Source organism: Heterodontus francisci, chromosome 2, assembly GCF_036365525.1.
Source record: "Heterodontus francisci isolate sHetFra1 chromosome 2, sHetFra1.hap1, whole genome shotgun sequence".
In the NCBI taxonomy this organism is placed as follows: Eukaryota; Metazoa; Chordata; class Chondrichthyes; order Heterodontiformes; family Heterodontidae; genus Heterodontus; species Heterodontus francisci.
Window position 1 is genome coordinate 138,333,858 of NC_090372.1, and position 19,193 is coordinate 138,353,050.

The window sequence follows — 19,193 nt, forward strand, 5'->3', positions numbered from 1 at the left end:
CTGACTGTCTGTGCCCCCTTTGTCCACGGAGCAACTCTGGAGCATTTTCACAGCCTCTTCTCGAGTTCTGCAGTTATGGCGCTTTTTTCAGGTCAGCCTTCTTCAAAGCATTTCTGCAAATTCTACTGGCTGTTGCATGGTAAGAACCACCACTGTTCACCATATTGTATGCTTGGTTAGTCTAGCTTAGAGAGATTCCTGAGTCTTCAGTACATTGAACATTAACACTTTTATTACATTCTAACTATGTAGGGCTTTACACCAGTCTGTATGACTTCTCTCACATGTGATCTCTTATATCATCATGGTGGGAGGTATTCCTCACACTGTCTCAAACATTAGCCCTTTTAGACCCTTACACTACAAAGGCAACTGAAACAAGGATGTGAATTTTAAAATTGGAAGAGTTGCCAGACCATGAGCCAACAAAGATCAACAATCACAGAGCTGATAGGTGAATGGGACTTAATGCAAGATAGAATATGGGCAGCAGAGTTTGGATCAGTTCAGTTTTATAGAGGGCATCTCAACTGTGACCTAGATAGAGGCTGAATAACCAGAAAAAGCCAGTGAAGCAACATGACAATGATGAAACTAAGGTACTTATTGCAGGTGTGAAATGGCATAGTCATCGAGTCATTGATGGCACAGAAGGAGGCCATTTAGCCCAAAAAGTCCATGATGGTTCGCCATGGAGCTATCCAGTCAGTCCCACTACTCTGCTCGATTCCCATAGTCCTGCAAGTTTATTTCCTTCAAGTGCCCATCCAATTTCCTTTTGAAGTCATTGTCTCTGCTTCCACAACCCTTGTGGGCAGTGTGTTGCAGATCATTATCACTCGTTGTGTAAAAAAGTTCTTCCTCATATTCCCCCTGCATCTCTTGCTTCAATCTGTATCCCCTAGTCCTTGTAGCATTAGTTATTGGGAACAATTTTCCCTTGTCTCACTTACCTAAGCCTGTCATAATCTTGTAGACATCTATTAAATTTCCCCTCAATCTCCTTTGTTCTAAGGAGAACAACCCCACCTTTTCCAACCTAATCTTGTAACTAAAATCCCCCATCCCTGGAACCATTCTGCTAAATCTCCTCTGCACCCTCTCAAGGAACCTCACATTCTTCCTAAAGTGTGGTGACCGGAACTGGAAGCAGTACTCCAGTTATTGCCTAACCAGAGCTTTATAAAGGTTTAGTATAACTTCCCTGCTTTTTTGCTCAATGCCTCTATTTATGAAGCCCAAGATCCCATACGTTTCACTAACCACTCTCTCAATATGTCCTGCTACCTCCAAAGATCAATGCACATGTGCATTGTGCCATTAACTATATATTGCTTCTCCTTATCCCTTCTGCCAAAATGCATCACTTCACACTTGTCAGAATTAAATTCCATCTGCCACCTTTCTATCCATTTGGCTAGCCTATCTATGTCCTGTTGCAGGCAGTTCATATCAACCTCACTGTTTGCCATAGCTCCAAGTTTCGTGTCATTGGCAAATTTTGAGATTCTACTCTGTATTCCAATATCCAAGTCATTTATATACCGAAAAAAGCAGTGATCCCAGCACTGATCCTTGGGGAACGCCACTGTCTACCATCCACCAGTCTGAAAAACAACCATTTACTACAACTCACTGCTTTCTGTCCTGAAGCTAATTTTTTCATCCAATTGGACACTGACTCTCCTATTCCATGAGCCTCAATTTCGTTAAGCAGCCTTTGATGTGGTACCTTATCAAACGCTTTCTTAAAATCCATATAAACAACCTCTCCAAGTGTCTGTTGATTTTTTCCATGATTATTGTTTTCAAAACCTTACCCATCACTGATGCTAAACTGACTGGCCTGTAGTTGCTAGTCCTTGTACCCTTTCTTGACTAATGGTGCCACATTTGCCACTCTCCAATCTTCGGGCTTCTTCACCGTATCTAGGGAAGATTAGAAAATTATGGCAAGTACTTCCGTTATCTCCATCCCCACTTCCTCTAGCAACCTGGGATGCAAGCCATCCGGACCAGGTGGCTTATCCACCCTAAGCATAGCCAGCCGTTTTAGTACCTCCCCCTCTCAATTTTTACCCTATCCATTGCCTCTACTCTCTACGCTTCCACTGATATTTTGCCAGATTCCATTTCCTTAGTGAGCCCTGATACAAAGTACTCACTGGGGGAAATGTTATGCTCTCTCCATAGCTGGTATGGAGGCGGGGAGAGCATGTAATTGGGTGGCCTTCCTGCTCTGCCGCAAATTGAGGCCGTTGAGAGGGCAATTAATGCCAAATTAAGGGCCTCATCCTTCAACCGCTGCAATTAGCCGAGTGGTGTGTGGGCCTATCGCCCGGGGCACACCTCAACAAAAACCATGTGGGTTGCTTGTTGGCTCCGGAGGTGGTGGGGGAGGGGGTGGTGGGATGGGAGGTGGGCGTCCCTTGTTAAAAGGCAATTATTGCCTGAATGAGGGATCTGGCATTGGGAAGGAGGAGGCCCGCTGAGAGCCAACACCCTGCTCTTCCTGCTGACCTCCCTATAAACCCCTCTCCCACAACCCCCACCATGTGAAACCCCTCCCACCCTGACCTGTGGCCTGGGACCAGTGCTGCTCCTGGGACTCAGGTGGGTGCTCCACCTGCAGCAGCCACCGCCTCCGCGGTGGCACTACTCAGTTAAAGAGCTGCCGGCCTCTGATTGGCTGGCAGCTCTCAGAGGGCAGTACTTCCGTTATCAGTGTCCTTGATCCCGTGGAAAGCCTGCTGCTGTCCAGTTAAGTGACTAATTGGCACTTGATTCAGCCGGCCTCCCAAAGAAGGGGCGACACATGGTTCTTGCAGGTGCTTTTGGTGGATGTTGTAACCCCTGTTGCCTGGATAAAATCTCGACCATTAAGTATACATGGTAGTAGATCTCACAGAAACAGAAGAAAAGTAACTTGCAAATGGAAGGTTAGATAAACTTTGGGAGCTAAAAAACAAATGAGAAGCCTTGGAGGTAGGTCATCAACACTATTTGTAAGCTAACCCTGGTGATTCATTTCCTAGGCTTAAAAACTTTTCTGTGATGAGCCAATAACCTGCTGTGTTTTAGCTAGAGGCTGCAACATCCTGCATACTGTGTGGCAGCAGGAGTTGGCACTAGAGCAGCAGGGTGCAAGTACATTGCCACATGTATCTGTGTGGAAGCAGTAAAGGAAGAGTACTACAAGCACAATAATGGTATTGTAAACAATATTATAGCAGGGAATCAATTGCCATCAATTTTGTTTCATAAATATATTCTCTGGAGTTTTGAAGAATGAGAGGTGATCTCATTGAAACATGCTAGATTCTGTGGGGTCTTGACAGGGTAGACACTGAGTCATTGTTTCCCCTAGCTAGTGAATCTAGAACACAAGGGACACAGTCTCAGGATAAGGGGCCAATCATTTAGGACTGAGATGAGGAGAAATTTCTTCTCTCAAAGGGTTATGAATCTTTGCAAATCTCTATCCCAGAAAGTTGTGGATGCTCCATCATTGAATATATTTAAGGCTGGCATAAACAGAATTTTGGGGTTGGATTTTCAAATGGCAGGTGTGGACGCGCATCAAAAATCGCGTTCCCTGAAGACGTCACTGAATCCTGATGCCTCCGGAATGTGAAGCGATTTTCAAAGGAAAGGCGGGAACCGGAAACGCGCACGCCTCCAATTAAATGGCAGTTGAGCTTGTTGCTAAACTCAATAAAAGGCTTCCGAGGAGCATTTTGAAATTTTCAGGTGCCAGAGATAGGGAAAACATTAGTGCACACCTGTTGGGAACAGTGCGGGGAGCCAAAAGGTGCTGTTGCTGATGAGTAAAAGTGATTGTAAAAAGGATGATTCAAAAAGAACAGGTCATATACCTTCCGTTTGGCCACTTGTAGGCACAGTGACACTGCTGGCTCTCTGATCACCTGCCTGCTCCATTCTGTAAGAACCATAGAGCCATAGAAAAATTACGGCACAGAAGGAGGCCATTCAGCCCATCAGTGTCTGCCCAGGATAAAAAAACTAGCCACCCAATCTAATCCCACCTTCCAGCACCTGGTCCATAGCCTTGCAGGTTACAGCACTTCAGGTGCATGTCCAAGTACCTGTCATGGCTGCTGTCTGCCTTTGAGCATGCCAATGTAGAGCTCCTCCCATCTCCATGCAGCACTCAGCACGACTAGTTGGGCGCTGAGCTCACCTCTGGCCCAATTAGTGGGTTTCCATTTCAACATAGTGTCATATCAGCGACATGGACGCAGTGCAGGGTCAGGTCCTGGAAATGAGCCTGGCACTGGGTTCCAGACTCTGGATTGAAAATCAAGCCCTTGGTTTCTCAGGGAATCAAGGGATTTTGTGAACGAGTAGGAAAGTGGAGTTGAGGCCTGAGCATCAGCAATGATTGTATTCAATGGCAGAGCAGGTTCGACGGGCCATATAGTCTACTCCTGCTCCTATTTCTTTTGTTCCTATGTTCTTATAAAATAGATTCAACTTATATATTTTCAAATATAGCAGCATTTCTGCATGTTAATATCAAATTGCAAGACTGGTTAAGTTAAATAGTTCTGTGTATTGAAAGAAAAGACATTGAAATAATGTTTGCCTTATTTAATGTGATTGACAAAGGCAGAAGTAAAGCTTCTAACTTTCCAGAATATTATACAGTATTATACATTTTTAAAATGGGAATACTACAAGGCTGATAGTAAAAAAAAACACTGCTGATGTTTGTATAATTACTCTGGTATCAATTTCTACATTCAAGATGTAAGTTCTACACCATTCCTTTATAGAGTGTTCAGCAAACTCTAAAAATTCAGCATGAAGAAGTAGTCAACTTTACTCACACAGCCTACAGTACAATCTAGTTACAGTGAAAAAGCAGTCTGGTGGGATAATCACTTCATACTGAAGGAACACAAGGGGTTAACTACTGCTGGTTGAATTGATGTCTGCATGTCTGCAAATTGTGTTGACTTGTGTTGATCAGATCTCCCTGGTAGACTGCTAAAGTCATTAAGTTACAAACAACATCAAGACGGTGCTATTGAAACTGCTGGGGATCCCAAGCAGAGTGCTAATGTCATTAAGTCACAAACGAGATCAAGATGGGCCATCAAAACGAATGGAGTGTGTATTGTGTATGTGACAAGGACAGTATAAATATCAGCAGGGCTTTGGGTTCGGGGCCGAAGATCTGCAGACAGACACAGGAAGTGAATGAAGCCTAGTCAGCCAGTTCAGACCTATATCACTGACAGAGTGACTACCCGGGAGCGGTTGTAAATATACGCTCTGGTAAAGAAAGGAAAGCTAGCTAGAAACAGGGACTCGTGAGGGGAATTTATGGGCAACTATAAGTTTTGAATTAATATTTAATAAATACCACTGTGAGTTAACCAGAGTCAGTGTGTTGAGTAGTTCCTTGTTTTGCTCGGACGCATATTCACCGTAATTCTAAGGTCACAAACTTAGTGTGCGAGAGCGAGAACAAAAAAAGACATTAGAAGCTATAATGAGTTTTTTTGTGTTGTCATGTGCAACATAAATGAGATGCGTGGAGTCCAGTTATGCTGAAGATCTCGAACAGGTTTATTAACAGGTAACAAGTATATACAGTATATACAGCAAACAGCAAACTATTTACAGAACCTTCCTCTAGGTGTTACAGTTGCAGAGTGACTCTGGCTTGTAGTCACATGACTGCATCCTGGTACTTAGCTCATTAGCAAACTAAGTTCCGAAAGGGACATCACACTTATAGGCAATCATACAACATCCCTTTCTTTCCAAAGATGCTAAAAGTAAAAATACATAAAATCAGATAACATCAAAATTATTTGCACCAGGATAGAGATTGTAAGCGTTACATGTACAGAAGCTTAACAGTCCATATATTGTTTCAGTGCTGTGCCAGAGAATTTGTGTCTAAGCTGTTGCTGTTTTTTCTGAAGTTTCTCCCTCTCTGCATTCGGTTTCTGTTGCTCTGCCTTCAGCCTGCTAACATACTCTGTTGCGTTTCTCAAGATGACAAATTTTGGGACCTTGTCATTCTTGGAAAGTTCCATTACCTCATCTTGAAGAACCAACAGACAATGCTTCAACTCATGCCTCTTCAGGACATTGTGTGTCCATCGTCTCTCCTCATCCTCTGCGTCTGAAGGTCTTGGGCTCAAGACTGATAACTTGCTGGGGAAGGAGTACGTGGCGTTACAGAGGAACCTATCCATTCTGACTCATTGTGGTGCTGGCGGATCTCCAACGAGCACAAGTGAAGGCATGGCACAGTTGTGCTGTTGCTAGTTTTCCAGACCTTTTTTTATTCGTTCCTGGGATGTGGGTATCGCAGGCTGGGCCAGCATTTATTGCACATCCCTAATTGCCTTTGAGAACGTGATGGTGAACTGCATTCTTGAACATGCAGTCCATGTGGGGTAGGTACACCTACAGTGCTGTTAGGAAGGGATTTCCAAGCTTTTGACCCAGCGACAGTGAAGGAACGGTGATATAATTCCAAGTCAGGATGGTGTCTGGCTTGGGGGGGAAACTTGCAGGTAGTGGTGTTCCCATGCAACTGCTGCCCTTGTCTGTCTAGGTGGTAGAGATCACGGGTTTGGAAGGTGCTGTCTAAGGAGCCTTGGTGCATTGCTTTAATGCATTTTGTAGATGGTACACACTGGTGCAACTGTGTGTCGGTGGTGGAGGGAGTGAATGTTTGTGGATGGGATGCCAATCATATGGGTTGCCTTGTCCTGGATGGTGTCGAGATTCTTGAGTGTTGTTGGAGCTGCACTCATCCAGGCAAGTGGAGAGTATTCCATCACACTCCTGACTTGTGCCAGGCAGGATTTGGGGAGCCAGGAGGTGAGTTGCTTGTCGCAGGATTCCTAGCCTCTGACCGGCTCTTGTAGCCACAGTATTTATATAAAAAAAAACAAAGAACAAAGATAATTACAGCACAGGAACAGGCCCTTCGGCCCTCCAAGCCTGCGCTGATCCAGATCCTCTCTCTAAACATGTCGCCTATTTTCTAAGGTTCTGTATCTCTTTTCTTCCTGCCCATTCATGTATCTGTCTAGATACATCTTAAAAGACTCCATCGTGCCCGCATCTACCACCTCCGCTGGCAATGCGTTCCAGGTGCCCACCACCCTCTGCGTAAAGAACTTTCCACGCATATCCCCCCTAAACTTTTCCCCTTTCACTTTGAACTCGTGTCCTCTAGTAATTGAAACCCCCACTCTGGGAAAAAGCCTCTTGCTATCCACCCTGTCTATACCTCTCATGATTTTGTACACCTCAATCAGGTCCCCCCTCAACCTCCGTCTTTCTAATGAAAATAATCCTAATCTGCTCAACCTCTCTTCATAGCTAGCGCCCTCCATACCAGGCAACATCCTGGTGAACCTCCTCTGCACCCTCTCCAAAGCATCCACATCCTTTTGATAATGTGGCGACCAGAACTGTACGCAGTATTCCAAATGTGGCCGAACCAAAGTCCTATACAACTGTAACATGACCTGCCAACTCTTGTACTCAATGCCCTGTCCGATGAAGGAAAGCATGCCGTATGCCTTCTTGACCACTCTATTTACCTGCGTTGCCACCTTCAGGGAACAGTGGACCTGAACACCCAAATCTCTCTGGACATCAATTTTCCCCAGGACTTTTCCATTTACTGTATAGTTCACTCTTGAATTGGATCTTCCAAAATGCATCACCTCGCATTTGCCCTGATTGAACTCCATCTGCCATTTCTCTGCCCAACTCTCCAATCTATCTATATTCTGCTGTATTCTCTGACAGTCCCCTTCACTATCTGCTACTCCACCAATCTTAGTGTCGTCTGCAAACTTGCTAATCAGTCCACCTATACTTTCCTCCAAATCATTAATGTATATCACAAACAACAGTGGTCCCAGCACGGATCCCTGTGGAACACCACTGGTCACACGTCTCCATTTTGAGAAACTCCCTTCTACTGCTACTCTCTGTCTCCTGTTGCCCAGCCAGTTCTTTATCCATCTAGCTAGTACACCTTGGACCCCAAGCGCCTTCACTTTCTCCATCAGCCTGCCATGGGGAACCTTATCAAACGCCTTACTGAAGTCCATGTATATGACATCGACAGCCCTTCCCTCATCAATCAACTTTGTCACTTCCTCAAAGAATTCTATTAAGTTGGTAAGACATGACCTTCCCTGCACAAAACCATGTTGCCTATCACTGATGAGCCCATTTTCTTCCAAATGGGAATAGATCCTATCCCTCAGTATCTTCTCCAGCAGCTTCCCTACCACTGACGTCAGGCTCACCGGTCTATAATTACCTGGATTATCCCTGCTACCCTTCTTAAACAAGGGGACAACATTAGCAATTCTCCAGTCCTCCGGGACCTCACCCGTGTTTAAGGATGCTGCAAAGATATCTGTTAAGGCCCCAGCTATTTCCTCTCTCGCTTCCCTCAGTAACCTGGGATAGATCCCATCCGGACCTGGGGACTTGTCCACCTTAATGCCCTTTAGAATACCCAACACTTCCTCCCTCCTTATGCCGACTTGACCTAGAGTAATCAAACATCTGTTCCTAACCTCAACATCCGTCATGTCCCTCTCCTCGGTGAATACCGATGCAAAGTACTCGTTTAGAATCTCACCCATTTTCTCTGAGTCCAAGCATAACATTCCTCCTTTGTCCTTTAGTGGGCCAATCCTTTCTCTAGTTACCCTCTTTCTCCTTATATATGAATAAAAGGCTTTGGGATTTTCCTTAACCCTGTTTGCTAAAGATATTTCATGACCCCTTTTAGCCCTCTTAATTCCTCGTTTCAGATTGGTCCTACATTCCCGATATTCTTTCAAAGCTTCGTCTTTCATCAGCCGCCTAGACCTTATGTATGCTTCCTTTTTCCTCTTAGCTAGTCTCACAATTTCACCTGTCATCCATGGTTCCCTAATCTTGCCATTTCTATCCCTCATTTTCACAGGAACATGTCTCTCCTGCACGCTAATCAACCTCTCTTTAAAAGCCTCCCACATATCACATGTGGACTTACCTTCAAACAGCTGCTCCCAATCTACATTTCCCAGCTCCTGCCGAATATGGCTACTCCAGTTCAGTTTCTGGTCAATGGTAACCCCCAAGATGTTGATAGTGGGGGATTCAGCAATCGTAATGCCATTGAATGTCAAGGGAAGATGGTTAGATTCTCTCTTGTTGGAGATGGTCATTGCCTGACACTTGTGTGGCTCGAATATTACTTGTCACTTATCAACCCAAGCCTGGACATTATCCAGGTCTTGCTGCATTTCTGCATGGACTGCTTCAGTATCTGAGGAGTTGCGAATGGTGCTGAGCATTGTGCAACCATCAGCAAACATCCCCACTTCTGACCTTATGATTGAAGGAAGGTCATTGATGAAGCAGCTGAAGGTGGTTGGGCCTAAGACACTACCCTGAGAAACTCCTGCAGTGATATCCTGGAGCTGAGATGATTGACCTCCAACAACCAGAACTATCTTCCTTTGTGCTACATATGACTCCAACCAGCAGAGACTTTTCCCCCTGATTATCATTGACTCCAGTTTTGCTAGAGCTCCTTGAAGCCACACTCAGTCAAATGCTGTCTTGATGTCAAGGGCAGTCACTCTCACCTCACCTCTTGAGTTCAGCTCTTTTGTCGATGTTTGAACCAAGCCTATAATGAGGAGCTGAGTGGCTCTGGCGGAACCCAAACTGAGCATCACTGAGCAGGTTATTGCTAAGCAAGTGCTGCTTGATAGAACTGTTGATGACACCTTCCATCACTTAATTGATATTGAGAGTCGACTGATGAGGCAGCAATTGGCCGGGTTGGACTTGTCCTGCTTTTTGTGTACAGGACATATTTGGGCAATTTTCCAGATGCCAGTGTTGTAGTTGTACTGGAACAGCTTGGCTAGGGGTGCGGCAAGTTCTAGAGCACAAGTCTTCAGTGGTATTGCCGGAATGTTGTCAGGGCCCATAGCTTTTACAGTATCCAGTGCCTTCAGTCATTTCTTGATATTAGGCGGAGTGAATTAAATTGGCAATTCTGACTGAAGATTGTTGCAAATGCTTCAGCCTTATCTTTTGCACTGATGTGTTGGGCTCCCCCATCATTGAGAATTTGTGGAGCCACCTCCTCCAGTTAGTTGTTTAATTGTCCACCACCATTCACAACTGGATGTGGCAGGACTGCAGAGGACTGCACCTTCTGATGCTGGCCAGAGTCTGCGAGTGGGTTCCGGTCCTTGGAGATTCCCCTTGGTAATGTTCCCCACTGCCAGCCTTTGCTTCTCAGCAGTGAAAACATCAGTCTTTTCTTCTGAGTCGCTGGAGCACAAGGAAACACTGACTGTTGACAGAGAACTTTCACCTTCTGAGTTTGGATCTTCATTCTCTTGGTGTGGTGCCTCTGAGAAGGGGCTGATACCTTCCAAACCAGAACCACTATGATCCTGGAAGGACTGTGACTCAATACAGGTACCCTTGGTCTCTTCTGCTGTAATGGGTACATTGGTGACCTCGTGGATAGTTATGATATTGAGGTCTTTACACGCTGGTATTCCTGCCACTGCTGCCCGTGTCTACCAGGTAAAATATTTGTGGTTTCCATGCTGACTTGCCATAGCTGCATTGCATTGTCAGTGTGCCACTGCAAGGGATGGGTGACCCATTGCATACAGATAACTTTACATTTGACAGTTGTATCATTGATTTCCAACAACTTCAGCACATATCCTTCAGGGTTCAGACTGGTGGGATATTTGCACTCGTCCTGGTGTCAATCTTAATGCTGAATATGTGTTTGCCAGCTTTCTTCAGGCACATGATGTTAATGGTAGCAAAAGCTTCCAGTTGTTTGACTCCATTAACACAATGGACTGCATTTTAAAGCCCCTCCAAGGTCGGGAACATTGGCGGGGGGGCAATGAAGATCGGAGCGGCGGAGGCCCACCAGCAAACCCTATGGCAACAGACCCCGTGCCAATCTCGGCGTCAGTGACAAGGTCTCGTGGCGGCCACCCTGCCACTCGGCGACAGGACCACCATTTCAATATGTAAACTAATTTACATACCTGATTTAATGAGGGTCCCGTCGCCTTCTTAATCGCTGCACGAATCTGCATTCGGGCGGCCGACAATGCCGTGCCTTCGGATCCCCATTCGGGGAAACGTGGCGTGGCACCAGTGGGGAAGACGGGAGGAGGATTGTTTCTCTGTGCGGGAAGTGGGGAGTGGGGTGACATTGCTGTTGGTCGGGGAGGTGATGGGAAGGGGTAAAGGGCAACAGTGCCGAACTTTGGAGGGGGAAGGTCAAATTCTTAATCAACAAATTCTGGCGAGGGGGTGGGGGGGTGTGTGGGGGGATGGCAGGAATGTTTTGAAATGCCATTGAGGGGTGAGGAAAATCATTTTCATAGTAATTTAAGTATTTTTTGGTCATTGAATTGACCTGGCCCTTTAATTTTTAGTTCTCCATTGAGGGCTGCAAGCCCTTTAAAAATGGTGTTGACGCCTGTGCATTGGCGTTGGACGCCATTGCCGGCAACGGCTCCCTCGCCCCCTCCAGGTCATCGCGGGGGGTGGGCGCCGTGGCCATGCAAATGAGCTGGAGTTACCGTGATTTCAAATGGGCGACTCCTGTAATGGCGTCGACCTCGCTCAGCCTGGGAGAGGAGTCGGGTCTTCACCATTTTTTTTTCATGGAGTCTTTAGAAAAAAATCAATCTTTTGAGCACTTCAAAGCCTGTTTTTTTTAAAAACTGGAATGCCTCGACCATCGGCACAATGACTCACCCAATTTACTTGCAGCCTGTCGTTCTGAGCCCTTTCTTCAACGATGGAGGTAGCTACTTTCTTCTTTCCACTTTATGGGCCAGTATTTCTTTTGAATTTTCTCTCCAGTGGCTGTAGGAAAGGCCATTTTCAAAGCAGTTTGACCTGTGGTCTTCAACTTGGACTTTGTCTTCACAGCTGCCACCATATAATGAGTTATTTATGTTGTCTGGGGCAACATAAATGAGAGGCATGGAGTCCAGTTATGCTGAAGATCTCAAACAGGTCTCTTAACAGCTAACAAGTATATACAGCACAGAGCAAACTATTTACAGAACCTTCCTCTAGGTGTTATAGTTGCAGAGTGACTCTGGCTTGTAGTCACATGACTAAATCCTGGTACTTAGCTCATTAGCAAACTGAGATCTTAAAGGGACATCACTCTTAAAAGCAATGTTAGCATACTAAGATCTTAAAAGGACATCACTCTCAAAGGCAATCATACAACAGAAGCAAAGCTCCCTAGGGCACATGTGATTTATACACAAGACGAAGAAATAACAGGGATAGGAAACTAATCATAGTTTCCCTGAGGTAGAAATACAAGGCAGAGTATTGGGCCAGTTTTTTTTTGTTTAGTGTTACAAATATGTGTTTTTACTCTGATTTTGATGGACATCAAAAATCAAAGAAAATTCAAAATTCTTGTATTAGCTTTTTAAGAAGCTTCATGGTAAAGAGTGAAATTTAAAAAAAGACAGTTCAAACATTAACACTATTGTGATAATCTGTAGTTTTAGCTTCTTTAAAGAATGTATTGAATGTATAGATGCATGTAAGGGGAAGCTAGACAAGCATGTGAGGGAGAAGGGAATAGAGGGCTATGGTGATAGAGTTAGATGAGGAAAGATGGAAGGAGGCTCGAATGGAGCATAAACACCAGCATAGGCTGAATGACCTGTTTTTGTGTTGGATATCCTATGTATCCTATGTAATATAATGATTTTGTATTAATCATCGAAAGCTAGGTATACTGAAATGTAGGTGATACATCTAGTTAAAACAATACAGTCAGAAATTCTTAGCAGTCTTTATATAAATTTCCATATACACATTATAAAGACATATTTATCATCCTTCCGAATCATCGCAATTGAACATAAGCTTCTACTGGGAGTGACAGGAGACTTGGCAATGGTCAGCCAGATTACAATTCATCATTGCTTTTGCAATTTCACAGATATACTGTTTCCATATGCTGGTGCCGGCAGGAAATTAGTGCCAGGATGTAGCAGTAACTGCAGAGCCTGGTAGGATCTTACACAAGAGATAAGATCCAAACAAACAGGCTGTCATTGATTGTGTCTATCATGCTCATTCAGCCATTGTGCAAGATCCTATCATATTGATGAACAGAAAAGAACACTATTCCATAGACATTGAATGTTCTGCACCAAATCATTGTGCATGTAACTAAATTGTTCCCATGATGTCTCTATCTTAAGGAAATCATGTATTTCTACTTATTCTAGGGTGACAATAGGTTGAACACTTGGCTTCTCAACCGAAGGCTATCTGCTCAAAATGTGATTCATGACATGATTACACAAATCCTGAATCCTGCAGCAAAGCGCCTACAGCAAAGTGCCTACAATAAAGCATTTTCAAGAGGAAGGAACAGTTCAAGGTGCCATCTGGCATGATCAAACGATGGTTCTGATATTAGGATTACACCAGAAGGACTCCACAATATGCCCCATGCTGAGCTGCTGGAATACGGTGGTCTCCTACACACTGCAGGACATAGCCATGGGAAGAGACATATGGAAGAGAAACAGCAGTAAACCATAGCACAAGAGGAGGCAGAAGAAATCGATGATAAGGAGCTAGGAGAAACTGAACTACTTCTGCAGGAAGCCATACGGACTTGGCACATCATTACTGAACAAGTTTTTTTTAAATCATCATTGCTTATTATCTATCAACTGGTTATGGCCAGAAAGAGAACATTGTGACCTATAGGGTGCTGGATTAGCATAATCATTCAATATGCCAATATCCACTGTGATCTCCTGGAGTTTAATTGATTGCCTTCTGGAATAAGGAGGAATTTCCCAAAGTAAGAATGAAGGTGTGAGAACCTGTGGGAAACCAGCCAGAGTCGCAAATCTGTGTGCCTGCTCATTCTGGTTATTGTTGCAGGAGAAGTTGACATAATTTGGGGTGGCACAGTGGCACAGTGGTTAGCACCACAGCCTCACAGCTCCAGGGACCCGGGTTCAATTCTGGGTACTGCCTGTGTGGAGTTTGCAAGTTCTCCCTGTGACCGTGTGGGTTTTCGCTGGGTGCTCTGGTTTCCTCCCACAGCCAAAGACTTGCAGGTTGATAGGTAAATTAGCCATTGTAAATTGCCCCTAGTGTTGGTAGGTGGTAGGGAATATGGGATTACTGTAAGGTTAGTATAAATGGGTGGTTGTTGATCAGCACAGACTTGGTGGGCCGAAGGGCCTGTTTCAGTGCTGTATCTCTAAAAAGAAGGGTGGCACAGTGGTTAGCACCGCAGCCTCACAGCTCCAGTGACCCGGGTTCAATTCTGGGTACTGCCTGTGTGGAGTTTGTAAGTTTTCCCTGTGTCTGCGTGGGTTTTCGCCGGGTGCTCTGGTTTCCTCCCACAGCCAAAGACTTGCAGGTTGATAGGTAAATTGGCCTTTATAAATTGTCCCTAGTATAGGTAGGTGGTAGGGGAATATAGGGGATGTGGTAGGAATGTAGGATTAGTATAAATGGGTGGTTGATGGTCGGCACAGACTCGGTGGGCCGAAGGGCCTGTTTCAGTGCTGTATCTCTAAATAAAAAAATAATAATTTGATGCCCAGGCAAACAAGCCAGCCATAGCTTGTCTTTTAGATTTAGGTGCAGCTGACTGACAAAACCTTGAGATGTCTCCTGAGGTGCACCGGAAGGAGCCAGAGGCAAAGAAACTGAGAACAGTGGTGACTATCACAGTAATAGGCATTGCATGAGCATGCACAACAGGGAGCGGCAATTTTTGAAGGAGGCTGGAGATGTCTTGACCACCTGCCATGTCAATTTGAGTCTGCAGTAGTAAGCACTAAGACTTTATTGATAAAGGCTTTCTTAACTTCAAACATCCCATGACGTACCACTCAATCTCACCTCCATTTCACTGGCAAGTTTCATGAGCCCTGTGAAACCTAGGCTGGACGTGTTAAGTTGAAAACCCTTTTGAAATCATTTAAAAATTGCCTCATTATCATGTGCTAATGATCAAAATTCCTGTGTTAATGATCAGCCCACCTCTGATGAGCAGGTTACTCACATGCAGCCAAACGCGCCTACATTATACGTGGAACTGGATGTGTTGGAGATAGGTTTTGGTTGCCCGTGAAATTTTTCTAAGTTTTACTTCTCCACTAGTCCCCAATCCACCCTACTAAATGCGCAGATATTTTATGCTGTGCATTTTAGGCAGCACACACATTTTATGCATGACTTTCCTAATTATAAATTACCTTGCCTACAGAATGTTTGTGAACTGATTGAATGTATTTTAATTAACAATTGTATTGTATGAATAATTATGTTCAGACTTCAATCTTTCTCAGTTGCATCATTTTATCCCACTCTATTATTTCTCAACTGTCTTCATTGTTTTTTCATATATTCTAATTACAGCTGGTTACTGGATCAATCCAGGTTAATTGTACTAAGGTACTCAAGCAATCAGATCTGCATCTGTAATGTCCTTTGATTGGCACCCGAGGATTGTTATTGTTATGACCCAGTGAGAAAGGTGTCTAGGGGTCCCTTTTAGCCTTCCCCTGGTCTTACTGTAATAGGGTTTTGTTTTAAACACACTGTGTTTTGGGCTCCCCCTTGGTGAATCCTTGTTCACTGCTTTCCAATTATAAGGCAAAGAAATGAGCACAACCAGGCTTTCTTAGGCTCAAAGAAGAAAAGTGAAATTTATTAAAACGTAAACTTAAACTCTAATTCAGTTAACGCCTACGGATACACGCCGCGCTCCATGCTAGCATACATACGCAATACGCACATGCAAATATACAGAAAAAAGCAGAAGAAAAATAAAGTGGAGAAGTTTGAGGCAATCTCTGAAGGGGATTTGTTACTGTGCTTTGAGGTCATTGTAGAATCCTTGATTGTAGGTAGTCCTGCTTTTCGTTGGGGCCCAATATTCTTCTTAAACCTTGTTAACTGTAGCAGACTTTTCTCTCTTGGGTTTCTTCAATGGGTCTTCAGTTCCATGAGAAAGAGATGGGAGCAGGCAGGAGAGGCTGCCAGCCACAAGAGGTCTTTTCAGTCCAGGAACAAACAACTTTCTGAGTTCAAATTCTCTGTGGCAAGTTAAAAAAAAACCTGCAACAGTTAGTTAGTCATGTGACTAAACTGGTCTGACCATGTCTGTTCGTGTATTCAGCCATTTTAGCAGTCAATCTGGAATGCTAGCTCCTCCGCCTTCAACGTCAGGTAATCAAAAGTCCATTGTGTATTGAATGTATCAGGGAATGGTTTTTTTGTCCCTTTTAAGCACTGTCTGTAAATATGCAAATGTCTTTCCAGTCAAGGGTCTGGTGTTGGTTTCTTTTAAAAAAGCAAGTTCTTTCTTTACTCCAGGAACAGTTTAACAATCAATGTTCACGTGGCAAAATTAATGTGCCTCATACTTGGCAGGTGGGGGGCCTGCATGACACTATGTAAAAGGCATTCTTTTTAAAGCTGCCAATATTCATTCACACTCATTCTCATTTTCTCACTTGGTACTTTTGTTCAATTTTGGTCACTTCTTCTGGATATCCTTCCTGCTTCTTTAGGTGTATGATTCCACATCGGCTTCCACTGTGTTGGCCCCTGTGACTGTTTTACCGTTTGTGAATTGATGAGTTGACCCTCCATATCACAGAGAACATCTACAGCTGTATTTTTCATTGTTTACCAGAGCTGCTGAGTAAGGATTTTCATCTTCTGCGTTCTGCCTCCATTTCTTCTAGAAATTGTGCTTGCCACCACTGAATTGACCAACTGTTTAACACCACGTTTCTTGGATCTTTTTACCCTAGATTATTTTGGCTCTCATATGTTGGGACCACTCTCAAAGGTGACTCCCATCACCCTATGCTTTCGACAGGGCTTACCATTGTTTAAAACATTGGGGCGGCACAGTGGCGCAGTGGTTAGCACCGCAGCCTCACAGCTCCAGCGACCCGGGTTCAATTCTGGGTACTGCCTGTGTGGAGTTTGCAAGTTCTCCCTGTGTCTGCGTGGGTTTCCTCTGGGTGCTCCGGTTTCCTCCCACATGCCAAAGACTTGCAGGTTGATAGGTTAATTGGCCATTATAAATTGATCCTAGTATAGGTAAATGGTAGGGAAATATAGGGACAGGTGGGGATGGGGTAGGAATATGGAATTAGTGTAGGATTAGTATAAATGGGTGGTTGATGGTCGGCACAGACTCGGTGGGCCGAAGGGCCTGTTTCAGTGCTGTATTACTAAACTAAACTAAACTAAACTAAACTAAAAATCGAGGAAAGAGTTTGATAATACAGCCATCATGATCAAACAGCAGACTTTGCTTAATAGTCACTATTGCCAGTAGATTTCCATTCTGTCTTCAAACACAAGAGAGAACTGCTTAAAACACATAACATGAAGCACATTTATTCAGTAAGAACATATAAGTAGCATAATAAATATCATGCAACGATGGTTTTATTGTAGGACTATCATCTAAAATGCTTGGAGCGGTAAAATAGTGAATAGACAGCAACTCTAAGAACTCAGTTAATTTATTGTATTTGACTTTAAATCAATGCAGGATTCCTCTAGTCCACATGTAATTCTAAACTTTCAATATAACTGCCTGACAGGATTTCTCCAACTTGTCTTTCTTGGATCGATTAACTTTGGAGATTTTGCGCCAAGGGAAAATTGTATCAGAGATTATTTAAATGGGGGTCATTCGGAACACATGGGTCTGAATTGTGCATTTAAACTTGCTTTCTGCTTTCCCAATCGTTTGGCATATTTAGCCAGTCATCAGCTCAGCCATATAGGCAGGAAGGTCCTAGATTTATTCCCCAGTCTGTGCTGAGCTAGCTGAGCTAACCAAGCTGCAGTTAAGGACATTACATTTGGCCATGTTTGGGGAAAAATAGGCATAGTTCCCTCCCACACCTGCTCACTATCCTTCAATCCCTCCTGGAAGTGTGCACATTGGGAGAGGGCAGAATCAGGCTCAGTTTTCATAAGCATTCACCAAATGAATTTGCTTGATCTAGCATGTTGTTGGCTGAATACAAGGAAACCTAGGGTTTGAAAATCCATGCGACTGATACGTCAGTGCTGGAAAACGCCCACTGGTGACCTCCTGTCCTGACTTCACATACCAGTATGCCTGTTTTTTCCACCTTGTCGGGGATATGGTCAAAAGTAGGCCAGGCAGGAGGAAATTCCAAGTGTAGGAATTCACTCCCTTCAGCACCGGACCCTCTAAAATCACAGGCCATATTTGGGCTCGAAGAAAGCCATACTGAAAAATGTCAATGACAGTCTAGGACCTGGACATGTTCATGTGCTAGCCAATCTTTTGGCCCAAGCCACCTGCTGCACTCCTGGCAGTGTATGGCACTAGGTGAGAATTTTCGGGTCTGTGCTAGATTTGGATCTACAAGAAATAATATGCTTATGTGCAACATTGCAATGCTCAGCCAAACCTCCTGCACTTGTGTGTAAAAAAACAAGTGCAAAAAACACTATGACCTTGAATTTATACAGTTGGATAATTAGATGCAAACACTTAAGGGACTTGCAATCATTAGTCTGGTTCTTCAGCAGAGGCTTTAACCAATCTATTAAAAGGAGTAAAACCCCACTAAAATAATAAGCAATTGAATTTTATATAGAAACAATAAATATTTGTAAGCTGTCATCAAGTGTGTAACATCAAGGCCCAAGTTATTTCTATGTAAGTGTTACGACCAGGTGAGAAAGGTCCAGGGGTCTGTTACTGTCTTTACCTGGTCTTATTGTAATAGGATATTATGTTTTAAACACACTGGGCTGAATTTTACTGGCCCCTCGACACCTCGGGTTGTGGCGCGGGGGCCAGTAAGATGATGTGGGGAGAGGCCCGTCTCGACCCGTGACGTCGAGACGGTACCGCCGCATTTTACCGGCGGCAGCGGGACCTCAGTGCGGCCCCGCCGCCACACGGCGGTGGCACCACAATTAGCATATGGTAATGCTTACTTGCCTATGATGATTATGAGCCCGCCAACTCTCCACCGACACTGCCGGACTTTTCGTTGAATGGGCAGCTGTCACGTGCTGTCCCGTTCACAATCTGAAAAGCC